Source organism: Ixodes scapularis, unplaced genomic scaffold, assembly GCF_016920785.2.
Source record: "Ixodes scapularis isolate PalLabHiFi unplaced genomic scaffold, ASM1692078v2 PGA_scaffold6__148_contigs__length_123643588, whole genome shotgun sequence".
NCBI lineage: Eukaryota > Metazoa > Arthropoda > Arachnida > Ixodida > Ixodidae > Ixodes > Ixodes scapularis.
The window spans coordinates 6,892,570-6,904,077 of NW_024609881.1; positions in this window are offsets into that span (position 1 = coordinate 6,892,570).

The window sequence follows — 11,508 nt, forward strand, 5'->3', positions numbered from 1 at the left end:
AGTGCTGTAGACTTCCAGTTTGTCCTCTCCGTCTTGATCCTAGTCTGGGGGATTTTCGGGCTTATATGTCGAATTTATTCCATGACACCAACAAATAGATGATTACAAGTGTTCTGTGACTAGGTGACGTGCCACGTGAGGACGTTTTCTGAAAGGGTTGATGAATCGTCAAAATGTTTGTTGCTTAAGTAGGTGGCAGGCACTTCGTGTAAGAAACGTCGCCTTTGAAATTCGTGCCTCTTAACAAATAGCAACTCTTGGTTGCTGCGGGAGTCACCAGTCTAGTCGTATCACCATCCCAACTAGTGCATAGAGCAAGAAGCATTTCTGTCCTTTGAAATAAATACCAAAAAAGAAAAATCAGTAAGCATTACACGAGATATTTATCGTCAGCGTGCGGAATTATGTTCTTCGGCAATCCTATTTCAGACGCGAAAACGTAAATCTTGGTTGGATGAGATTCTAGCTCACCTGAAGCGGCGGCAAGGAACAGGACGCACAAAACGTAGAGAACTCTCATAATGATTCGGTCTCTTGGCTACCAGCATACATTCCCAACGAGCACGCACTGAATCAACCGTTTCCCCGCGGTCGGCTTAAGTAGGCGACGGGCCTAAGACTGCCGCTGGATAGGCAAGGTTTCTTGTTCTCTCCCGATGTAGACGATAGGCGGACGTCACGTGACTGTCTGCCCGAATTCTGACTTCCCCTTCACTCTTATATAAAGTCCAAAGATTCCGGAAGAGATTGGGTTTTAACGCATCCCAAAATCAGACCCTTCTCGTTGTTCTTTTTCATTTTAAAGGAGAGCTTGGTTGTCAGTTTTGGTAATAATACATATACATATAATAAAAGTACATAGTTTGGATATAGTCAATGTTGCACCCACTACCGAAAGTAAGCAACGGAATATCGTTAGTCGTTAGCTTGGACAAAAGCTTACGCGTTACAGAGCTCCGTTACCGTTTTGCGAATGTAACGAAATACCGATGTCGCTACCTGCCATCACTAACGGGCGTTACTTTTACGTTAGTTTGTTGTTACTTTGTGTTTCACTGTTATTTTATAACAGCTGTTAGTATGTGACTTTTAGTATATAACTTTTGTATCTCAGCCCTTAAAGTCTCCATAAGCTGTCGAACCGCTCTTAAGAAACGGGAACTTGACGCATACAGTCGATCCTCATCTGCTTCAGCAAGGGCACGTCGGGACAGTGGATTGTAGTCTCGGTCTTTTGTTTCTTTGAAAGCACCTTTAACTCTGACAGCTTCTTCCAATGAAGGACTAGCGGAAAAAAATTAGGATTGACGCGAAGCCCCGCTTTTGATTTCTAGTTATTAGTGTTGTGGTACAACAAAATATTAACTAAATAAATTGCATCACGAATTTGTATAGAAAAAACTGTCTAAGTAAATCGCAAGCTTAAGCAAATATTAAATGGGCGCGTTTTGTATAACTCACATGATTGATTGACCCTCCTTCTGAAATATACAAGTAAAATTAATTAAATCGTTTTCGAAAAGTTTTAGCTAGCTTACATTAATGAGTATTTTGAGATGTAGTTGAAAAACTATGCGGCTAACAAAACGATCTCGAAAGAAATGTGCGTACTTTTGGCCAACAAAACTTAACCATGATATTTTAACGGAAAAAGAGTAAGCGAGATAGAAAAATAACTCACCCTAATGTGTTTTTTCGAATAGGAGTTCGACGTCATGGATGTGCCCAGCAGCTTGGGTTTAGGCATACAGACTAGACATTAAGCAGCAAATTGTCTGACTTTGTTTCCCTCAGTTTAAACATAGCACTTAGCCCGGGCCATGAAAACGGAGTTTCGGTGCCCGTTGCCATCTTACCCGAAAAGTCAGTCGGAGATGGCAGAAAGGGGGCTTTTATAACAAGCGTTCTAAAACGGCTTTGTAGGTTAGAGGCAGACGTTGAATGACGGAGGCAACCTGTACAGTACACGGAGTGCTCACAAACACCACACTTTATAGCCACGCCGGTTTTAGCCACGGTTCGCTTTAGGCTAAACAAGCAAATAAAAGAGGACACCGATAGCTTGTGATAACCAATAATTATAACCAAAAATGTTTATTGTTGATTCTAAACAAAGTATAACGCGGGCCATACTTTGGTTATAATCACATGCATACTCGTAGTATCGTTACGTGTATATATGACTTAAAAAGGGTGGCGAGTGTTTATAAGCTTGGTATGGAGAGCGTGCTGGTAAGGTTAATATAAATAAAGGGACGAACATAACAGATAAGGACGGACAAGACGTCTTTGTCTTTTGTGTTCTTTCCTTTATTTATATGTTTATAAGCTCTTAACGCTAAGTTTCTTTTTCACGGCCAAAAATTGTTTACTTTTCTTCATGCCAGCAGCAGCAAAGCAAGGGCGAAGGAGACGAAAACCATCACTTTCACAGCTACAAATGTGTCTCTCTAGAAAAATAGTGCAGTATCTTTCACACACAACCAGGAACTGCCAGAAGGAAAAGGTGGGCGCAGCGTGCAGCACTAGATAATTCGCTCTATGAATGCCAGGGAGCTGGGGGCATGCTTTCTTTATGGAAGACTACGGTAATTATTTCTGACGAGCTGCAATACAAAGAACGTGCCGTCTGTGGTGGTAACGCAGTCATTCGTCTAATCTTTGAGGCGCTATGAGAGAAAGAATGCCCAGAGGATTTAGTGGGAGCCGACCTTCTGAACGGCAGTCGTTCTCCAGTGCGAAACCGCACCTTTGTGCTACGGCCGTAGGGATTCTAAAAGGTGGCGACGTCTTTATAATAACCATCGCTGTTCAATGCTGCGATAACTTTGCCATTTGCTTTCGTTCAAAGCGTGGGAACGTCAACGCTTCCAAACTTAAATTTTATTCTTTTTGTTGTTGACAGAACGAAAATTTCTTTGATTTGAAAAGAAGGATGTGACCAGCTGCAGTAGCTAGGGACGCTGAGGCAAAATCTTTTGAGCGGCGGCAAACTATCACCTTCTGAACGGATGTCTCTTTCCAGCAAGACGGCTGGTCCTTCAGAGTAGGGGGGCAGTGATCTTAGCAGCTTCAATACAAAGTCTGCACAAAGGACGCTTAGGGGTTCCGCGCAGCAATAATTTAGCACCTTTTGGGCCCGGCCGTGGGAACTTTAAAAGTGTCTTCGGAAAGGGATTGAAATGACGCCGCTTATACATAGCGTTGTTGTGGATTCTTCGCCACTTCTACGTAATGTACAGAATAAAAATTATTTTGTTTCCAAGCAATCATGCGGCCATTTGTAATCAGAAGTAACGGGTAACGTAATTTGATAGGAGATGCCGAAGAAATAATAACGACATCCCTTTGCTTGTTAGTAGCTTGGGATTCTAACGAGTACGTTAGTACGTTAGTCAACAATCTAACGCGTTACCAGTAACGTCGCTACTTGTAACGCGTTAGTTCCAACACTGGATATAATGTAAGAAGAGTTTGAACAAGAATACCAGGAAGGCCAATGTGGGCCATGTTATTGGACTACTGCGGTTGGAAACACAGCTACAGACAAAACAAGAAACAAACAAAAAATAAAAGAGGGAAACAGGGAGAAATAGATAGAAAGAAATAGAGAGAGAGGGGGAGTGTGTGTGTGTGTGACAGAGACAGATAAAGAAAAAGAAGCGGACTTTTTTGTTCCTCCGGTTACTCTGTTGATAAGGCTGTTACTGCTTGGATGTTGATTCGGATCTTTCTGCTGGCGGCATCAAAGTATCCAGTGTGGCAGGCGTAAGACCTTGCGACGAGAGGATCTGTTTCATTTGTTAACAAGGAGGAGTCTTTCCAGTGACATGCTAGGTTGCATCGCTTTCAAGCCCACTCATCAATAATTATGGCGATAGCAAAGTTTAAGGCCAGCATATGTTCCAGAGTCTCAACGAAAGGCAGTAGTTATTGCACTTTTTGTGCCCTCTTGCGACCCATTTTTATTAACTATTATAATAATAATAATAATAACAATAATAATAATAGTAATAATGTTTATTTCTAAGTATACTCACGACAGAGAGAGACTAGGAAAACAAATCTGCAGTTGGCAGCTTGACAGGTCCTTGGCGCCTACCTACAATTGACATCAGTGGCGACGCGAGAAAAGAAAACGCCAACGAAGAACAGGAGGATGAATTAGTTAAAACGTTAAAAGGTATATCTGCATAAAACATAAAAGTATTATACACGTCAGTTCAAGGACATACACGTCGTGGCAAACAACTATCAACGCTGCAGTGTGAGCGGATTGGTTGCGGCGTTGTGCGAGAGCTCGGTGATTTGCAGGGTCGGTGACTCGGTTCCAGGGCAGCCAACATGAAGGTTGTATGCTATAGTAAGTGACGCAGAAACGCGCAGATCGTAATTAGATCTCGTAATCGCTCCACAGCCAATGCGATTGGGGCATATTAGCCCACAAGGAAGGCGCAGCGCGAATCTCAAAGCAGTTAAAAAGCGTAAATATAACAACTTGTGTTTCTTAAGCTATAATGGTGGCGGCTCAAGTTGGCCAGGTATTTAGGCGGTTCACGTAATTGGTATTCCTTGCAGTCCGGTCAAGTCCAAAAGAAAGAGCTTGTTGCAATTTTCAAGTGCAACAAGCTCTTTCTTTTGCAATTCTGCTTTAGTGGGCCAGTACGCTATCTTGTGTAAAATACTTCTTTTCAGTAAATAAAGTATTATTATTATTATTATTATTATTAAGTACATTAAAAAGGCATTGGTAAGGTTATTGGTGTGACCTTTTGGCTGAATCTCGCGAACAAAGACCTTTGTCGTCGAGGTAACTAATCGCAAACCTACGGGAGCTGCCAGAGAGAGCCTTGCGTCTCAGTGGCGTAGCTGAGAGGTTCAAGCACAGTGGAATTAAGAGTCGTCGTCAACGTTTCTGCCGGGAAGCAAAGCGTCTGTCCATAGGCTCGGCAGTGTACCCGAAGTGCGATCAAGGGCAACGCGCAGGCCTAGAGCCAGGGACAGTTTAAGAAACGCAGGACGTTACCTGCTATGATTACGCGTCTTTCTTTGCGACTCTTCGGCGTTCTCATCGGATGTTGGCGAGTCTTACGAAGTGTGGTGCGATAATGAGAGGTCCTGGACCGTCCACGTCCAACGTCTCTTAACCGGTCCGACGACACGATAGCTGCACTATGGGAGGCAGTGCGGAAAGGCAAGTTGGAGCATTGTGCTCTTTAAGTGCAGCCTTCAGCGTTCGCTGTCACCTTCTCGCCAGTCAGTCAACACACTACGTGGGGCGCTTAGACGCCACACTGTTCCTATCATTAGCGATATTTAATGCCCCACATATAATTGGAGGCTTATGGCCTCCTATTTCATCTACTCTTTGTGAAACTGCCGGGATTTCTGCTGTTGAAAGGGAATCCAACTAAAAACGGGCTGAATCTCGTTTTAGTAAACATAAATTTTGACAGTCTTGGTCGGGTTCGTAATGAACTTGTTGCCTCTAAAGTTGGCTATTCGTTCTACCCTATTAAAAACGCCAATAATAACTCGGCTTATTGGAAATATTGTATTCCACTGAGGTTGATAGACACCAATAAAAACTTATTGGCATCCGATTAACCCAATACGCACAATGTGAATTCATATCGGAGCACAATATCCAGAAATAATATGCGGGGTTTGGTATACAACACGATATCGGAGCAGAGTGCCCAAATATAATGCCTGGTTATTGGAATAGAATACGACATCGCGTGCATATTGGTGACCGACATGGACATACTGTACGGCCACACGATATATAAATATCGGCTGTCGATCACGGGCCAAAGGAGAATACAATATGATATCGCGTGCATAAATCTCAGAACGAATTCCAGTTTACCAACATGAATTACGTCGGCATATACCGCGGACTAAGAGGAAACGTAACACGATATTGAGCGTTCGTGGAGCAACATGTGGATATCGGTATGCCCACATATACGACATCGCGTGAATGATATCGTAAAACAGCACGAGTTACCATACGGCAATACGACAGAGAACGATATGGGAGGTGGATGCACATGGAACACAAACGTTCTGCGTTGCAAACACATTAACATTGATCCAGAGTGCAAGTATGTACGGCTGTTGGTACGGCACACAGTACACACAGCTTCGCGCGCTTTAAATGCTAGACGACCACCAAACCATTCAGAATAACTAGCTGAAACACCCGCGACCTACCTTTCAATGAAAAAGCCAAATAACGACGCGCTTATTGGAGTGATCGTTTTCCAACAAATGTTTATTGCGGTTGTTGTAATGCAACAAAAGTTGATTGGCAAACAATAAACGCAACGTACCGCGATACAATTTGATGTTGCAACACAACATCGCAATACAATAAGTAACAATCGGTGTTGGGACACAACATCGAATACAATATCAATACGAAGTTACCGACGGTGGGATATACAACATCGAACATGATATACAATTTGAGGTTACCGGTGTTAAGACCCAAAATCGAACGCGTTACGTGACAATGTAGGTTCGTGCGATAAGATAATGAGGGTGAACAGGTTTGACAAGTCACGTGCATGTCGTTGATTCTTACGTAGGATTACCCTTTCTGGGTAATCCTACGTCGTACACAAAATCCACGATAACATACGAGCGCATTTCACCCACCACTCTTCGTGGCCTGTTTCGCGAGATTCACACACTGTAGAAAAAAAAAGCGACGTGAGAAATACGTGCACTTGCGCCATCAAACGGTACGTTACAGCCTCGTTTTTTGAGAAGATGAGTTTTCATCGTAACCCGCGCGCGCGCCAGCTCCAACTTCGGAGGCAGTTCGAAGGGAGCGAGCCTGCATTGCCTGCATTGTAGCCGAGCCAACCGAGCATGCGCACTGCGCAGTGGTTGATAGTGGGCGCCCCTCGTCGCGTGACCCGGCGTGACCGACGGATGACAGTTCGTCATGCTCTATGCTCGTGGGCTAAGCGCAACCAACACGCTTTCAATTGCGTCGAAAGGTACGTATACACCCCGTACGAAAATTTCAGATACAGGCCGGAATGAAAAATGCCGGTTCCATTTAGACCCAAAATTGGGGCACCAGTTTGTATCCAGTCTGGAACCGCGCATTTCCAGCCCCAATTTTAGACCTGGCAATGCACCGCCGGAATTCCCGCTGCACTCACCACTGGAGTCTTCAAAAGAAGTTTGTGCTATGCCCCCTAGCCGTTACAGCCGAGAGATCGTCGCGATTTCAGACCTAGACGGACTGGGTCTGAAATCGCTACGATCTCTCGCTTGTGACGGCTAAGCGCATCGCGCGATTTATTTTTGTAGAGTCCAGTGGCGAGCGCAGCGGTAATTCCGGAGGCGCACACGGTTGCCCAGGCGTCGTCACCAAACACGGTGCACGGAACACACATACAGCACGCAAAAACACAGTATCCAGTGTTGAGTGCATCGGGAAGTTCCGGCGGGCAAGCGGTATTCGAGTCGTCCAAGTATTGTCACCGAGCACACCAACGCATCGAGGTGCCGAGCCAAACTGCAATGGGTCGGCAGCTTCACACTATATAAAAATCAAAGCCTGGGTCAGTGGGTATTCATCCAGAGCAACGATGTGCGCGTCAGTATCCGTGCGCCGACAGCGCTAACGTCGCCACCGGGTGAGCGCCGACCGACAGTCTGACGAGAGCGAAGAAAAAACTAAACTCTCGGAGCGCTGCCGCCGACAGCAGCAGACAAAAGGGAGTTTTCGTAGACCGCGTTGCCCCCTCCGCTAAGCTTTCCGCAACGAAGAAGTTGCTACTGCGCCTGCGCGCCGATAGCCTTGACTGTGGAGTTCCCGCTATCGTAGCGGGTTGCGGAGGGCCTTGCGGGACGGCGAAAACGATCTACGAAAACTCCCTAAAACCAGGCCCACGCGCGGAGAACGCCCGCTCGCCGCGCCTGCGTAGCCGATGCGCCTGTCCCTAACACGTGACCTGCAAGAGACCGCAGAAGTTCCCCGCCCCCCCCCCCCCCTCCCTCCATCCCTTCCTCCAGTCATGCATGCGCGTGCCCGCCGGCTGGGAGCAGACCCTATAGGAACAAGGGGAGCGGATCGGACCCACTTATCACCGCGCGATTCCAGTGCGTTGCGTCTCACCGGATCCGACTGGATACACCCAGAATCGCGCGGATCGGAACTGTCCACAAGTTTAGAACCGCGCGGATCGAAACTGGAACCGCTCCGATCTGACATTTTCGTACGGGATGACTTTTATCACTTGCAGCATTGAGTGCTTTGGTATACACGGGTCAAAGTAAACACCGAAGGACAAAAAGGAGACATAAAGTTTTGAAATCGCAGCTTACTTAAACGCACGTGATTCCTGTTGAAAGCCTCTAGCTGCGCTTTGTTGCAGGCGTCATTTCGACTGCGTCTACTCCAATGTAACGTCAGTGTTCACCCGTACAAAAATGTCATATACAGGCCGGAATGAAAAATGCCGGTTCCGCCTGGACCCATAATTGGGGCACCAGTCTGTACACAGCCTGGAACCGCACAGTTTCAGACGGGATACAAACTGGTGCCCCAATTTTAGATCCAGGCGGAACCGGCTGGTTCCGGTGGTTCTGCAGTGCCACTGGTACCGCGCGGTACCAACTGGTGCCCCAATTTCAGACCCCGGTGGTGTGCCGCCGGAATTCCCGCTGCGCTCACCACTAGACTCTACAAAAATATTTCGTGCGATGCCCTTAGCCGGCACAAGCGAGATCGCCGAAATTTCAAACCATGGCGGAAGAGCCTAGAGTCTGAAATCGCGACGTTCTCTCGCTTGTAACGGCTAAGGGCATCGCGCGATATACTTTTGTAGAGTCCAGTGGTAAGCGCAGCGGGAATTTCGGAGGCGCACATGATCGTCCAGGCGTCGTCACCAAACGCAGTGCACAGAACACACACGGCACGTACAAGCACAGTACCTAGTGTTGAACGCATTGGGAAGTTCCGGCGGACAAGCGGTATTCGAGTTGTCCAAGTATTGTCACCAAGCACACCAGCGCCAAGCGCATCCAGAACCCGAGCCAAAGTGCAATGGGTCGGCAGCTTCATACTATATGAAGATTCAAAGCCGAGGTCAGTGGGCATCCATCCAGGGGAAACGATAGGCGCGTCAGTATCCGTGCGCCCGCAGCGCGAACGTCGCCGCCGGACGAGCGCCGGCCGACAGTTCGACGAGAAAGAAGACCCCGAACTCTCGGAGCGCTGCCGCCGACTGCGACAGACAAAGCGAGGCACGGAGAATGTCCGCTCCCCCGCATGCGCCTACGTACACTCTTAATCTGGGGCCGGCAAATGGGCCACCTATAGCCGTGACAAGCTGATGACATTATGACACGGCTATGTAGCCGTGACAAGTTTGATCTCGGTGTCATGGCTGTATTGCAGTGACATATAGCCGTGGCAAGCTGGATCTCGTGTCATGGTTATATTGCCGTGACATAATGTCACGGCATTACAGCCGTGACACCAGATCTAACTTCTCGCAGCTTTGTTGTTGTGACATCTCAAAACAGGCGGCTCATCTTCAGCTGGCCCGTTAAAGATGCCCGGTCAGTTTGCGGTCTTTTTTCAGCCGGGTGTTTCTACTTTCCAGGACCCACGCATCTGCAAGGAAGAATAAGAACAACGACTCAGACAGTTACATACATATTTATTAGATTAAACCCAGTGTTCCACTTGACCTACTCCATAGTAACAAAAACAACACACTCAACCACTCTTGTAAACTAAAATGTGTGCACGGGGTTTACACTAGACACAAAATGAGAACACAAGCACTTTTTGACCTTAAATGGCATGATTAAAATAGAAACAAAGACATAATTGTTGTAAGTAGTTGTTTTTTAACAGGTTAGTTTGTCAACACGAAAAATACAATGCTGGCGTCTACTGCAGCCAGGGGAATGGTGCATGATAAAGACCACAATCAAAAACCCTGAGCTCCATAACTGTATAAAAAACACTAATCAGTTATTAATGCAAAAGCATTAACTGTCTCATAAAGCGAGATGAGGCCATCAGTTGGAAGCGCGAAAACGGCTCCTAGTTTCCGCGCGCCTTCGGATCCATTGGCTGGCGCGCGTCGACGGGGCTCCCTCCCATGCATTGGCCGCTGCGCCATGGCCTCCGAGATCCCGAAGCGCGCGCGCCCTAGTACGCAGCAGACGACAAAGAGAGCGGACGTGCAGACGACAAAGGGAGCGGACGAGCGGCTTGCATGCTTTTGCATTCACAACTTTTAAGAAATGCTTAGGTGTACCTCGAGCTTTTGAACGAATTGTGTATATTTTCGTCACAGAAAAGTTACATGCGCAGCAAAATTTCACAATTCCTGCCCTGGTTCTAAGATTATCACACGATCAGAGTAAACGCATTCCAAACCCACATATGTGAAACCTCGTTTAGCTAAAAAACCACATCAGCACAAAACTCTTCTTTTTTTTTTTTTTTTACAAACAGCCTGGATAGGAGGCACAGGTCAAAAGGCGGGTTTTCCACAAACAAGTAATGTAATTCGAGCAATATATTCGGCACGAGACACATTCTAGTACGCGATGCAATTAGTTCCAAGTTGCGACCACCATAGTACAGTGGCTTAAAGGGGGTAGTGTAACGAACGAAACCGGAGAAGCGACACAGCGTTGGAAGACGGCCGCGGGTGGCGCTGGTGCTTGCTGCACCGTCCTTCCGGCTATGGCTCCGGCTTGGCCGCTTGGTCAGCTCTCTCCGGCCAGCTCCGGCCGATTCGCAGCTGTCGACTATACACTGTCGTCTGCTAATTTCACAGTTTTATTCTCCTTCAAACACAAATCATGTCGTTGGAAGTTCGCTGGAGACAAATAATTGTTTTTGAGGTGTTTATATTAGTTATGAAGCGTGTTAGGGTGCCTCTATCTGCCGGCCGATTGAGGCACCCAACGGAGCTGCGGATCGAAGCGCCACCTACACCGTCTTCCAAGGAGCGGCCGTTCCCGATGCATGGTGGAGGCTACGCGATAGCCACACTACCCCCTTTAAGCCACTGGAACCATAGGTTCTCCGCTGCTGCAGACAGGCGCGAGAGAGAAAAGTGGAGAGGAGGACCGCCCGTTAAAACTGCGTTCCGCGCCCTAAACATTGCTCGAATATAACTTATATTTTCGTAAAAAATATATTCTGACCAGCACTTTGTATTGAGGCTGTTCGTACAAAAAGTGTTTGCGCTGGAACGCCCCTTGGGCGAAGTGATCACAAGAATGCATTTAATGAATCCTTGGCTGCAGTTCCAAAGCAGACATTGAGTGGATGGAAACTTTTAAGTTTAACTTTCAAGCAAATGTGATATAATCTTGCAAGGGTCCGTGCTGCTGTCAATAGCATGATAACATTTGGAAGCGAGTAGAAGTAATAATATATTATAGGAAGAAACGAAACTAATGTTGCAACTGGCGACGATATTCAATTAGGCTTATTACTAACTATTTGCT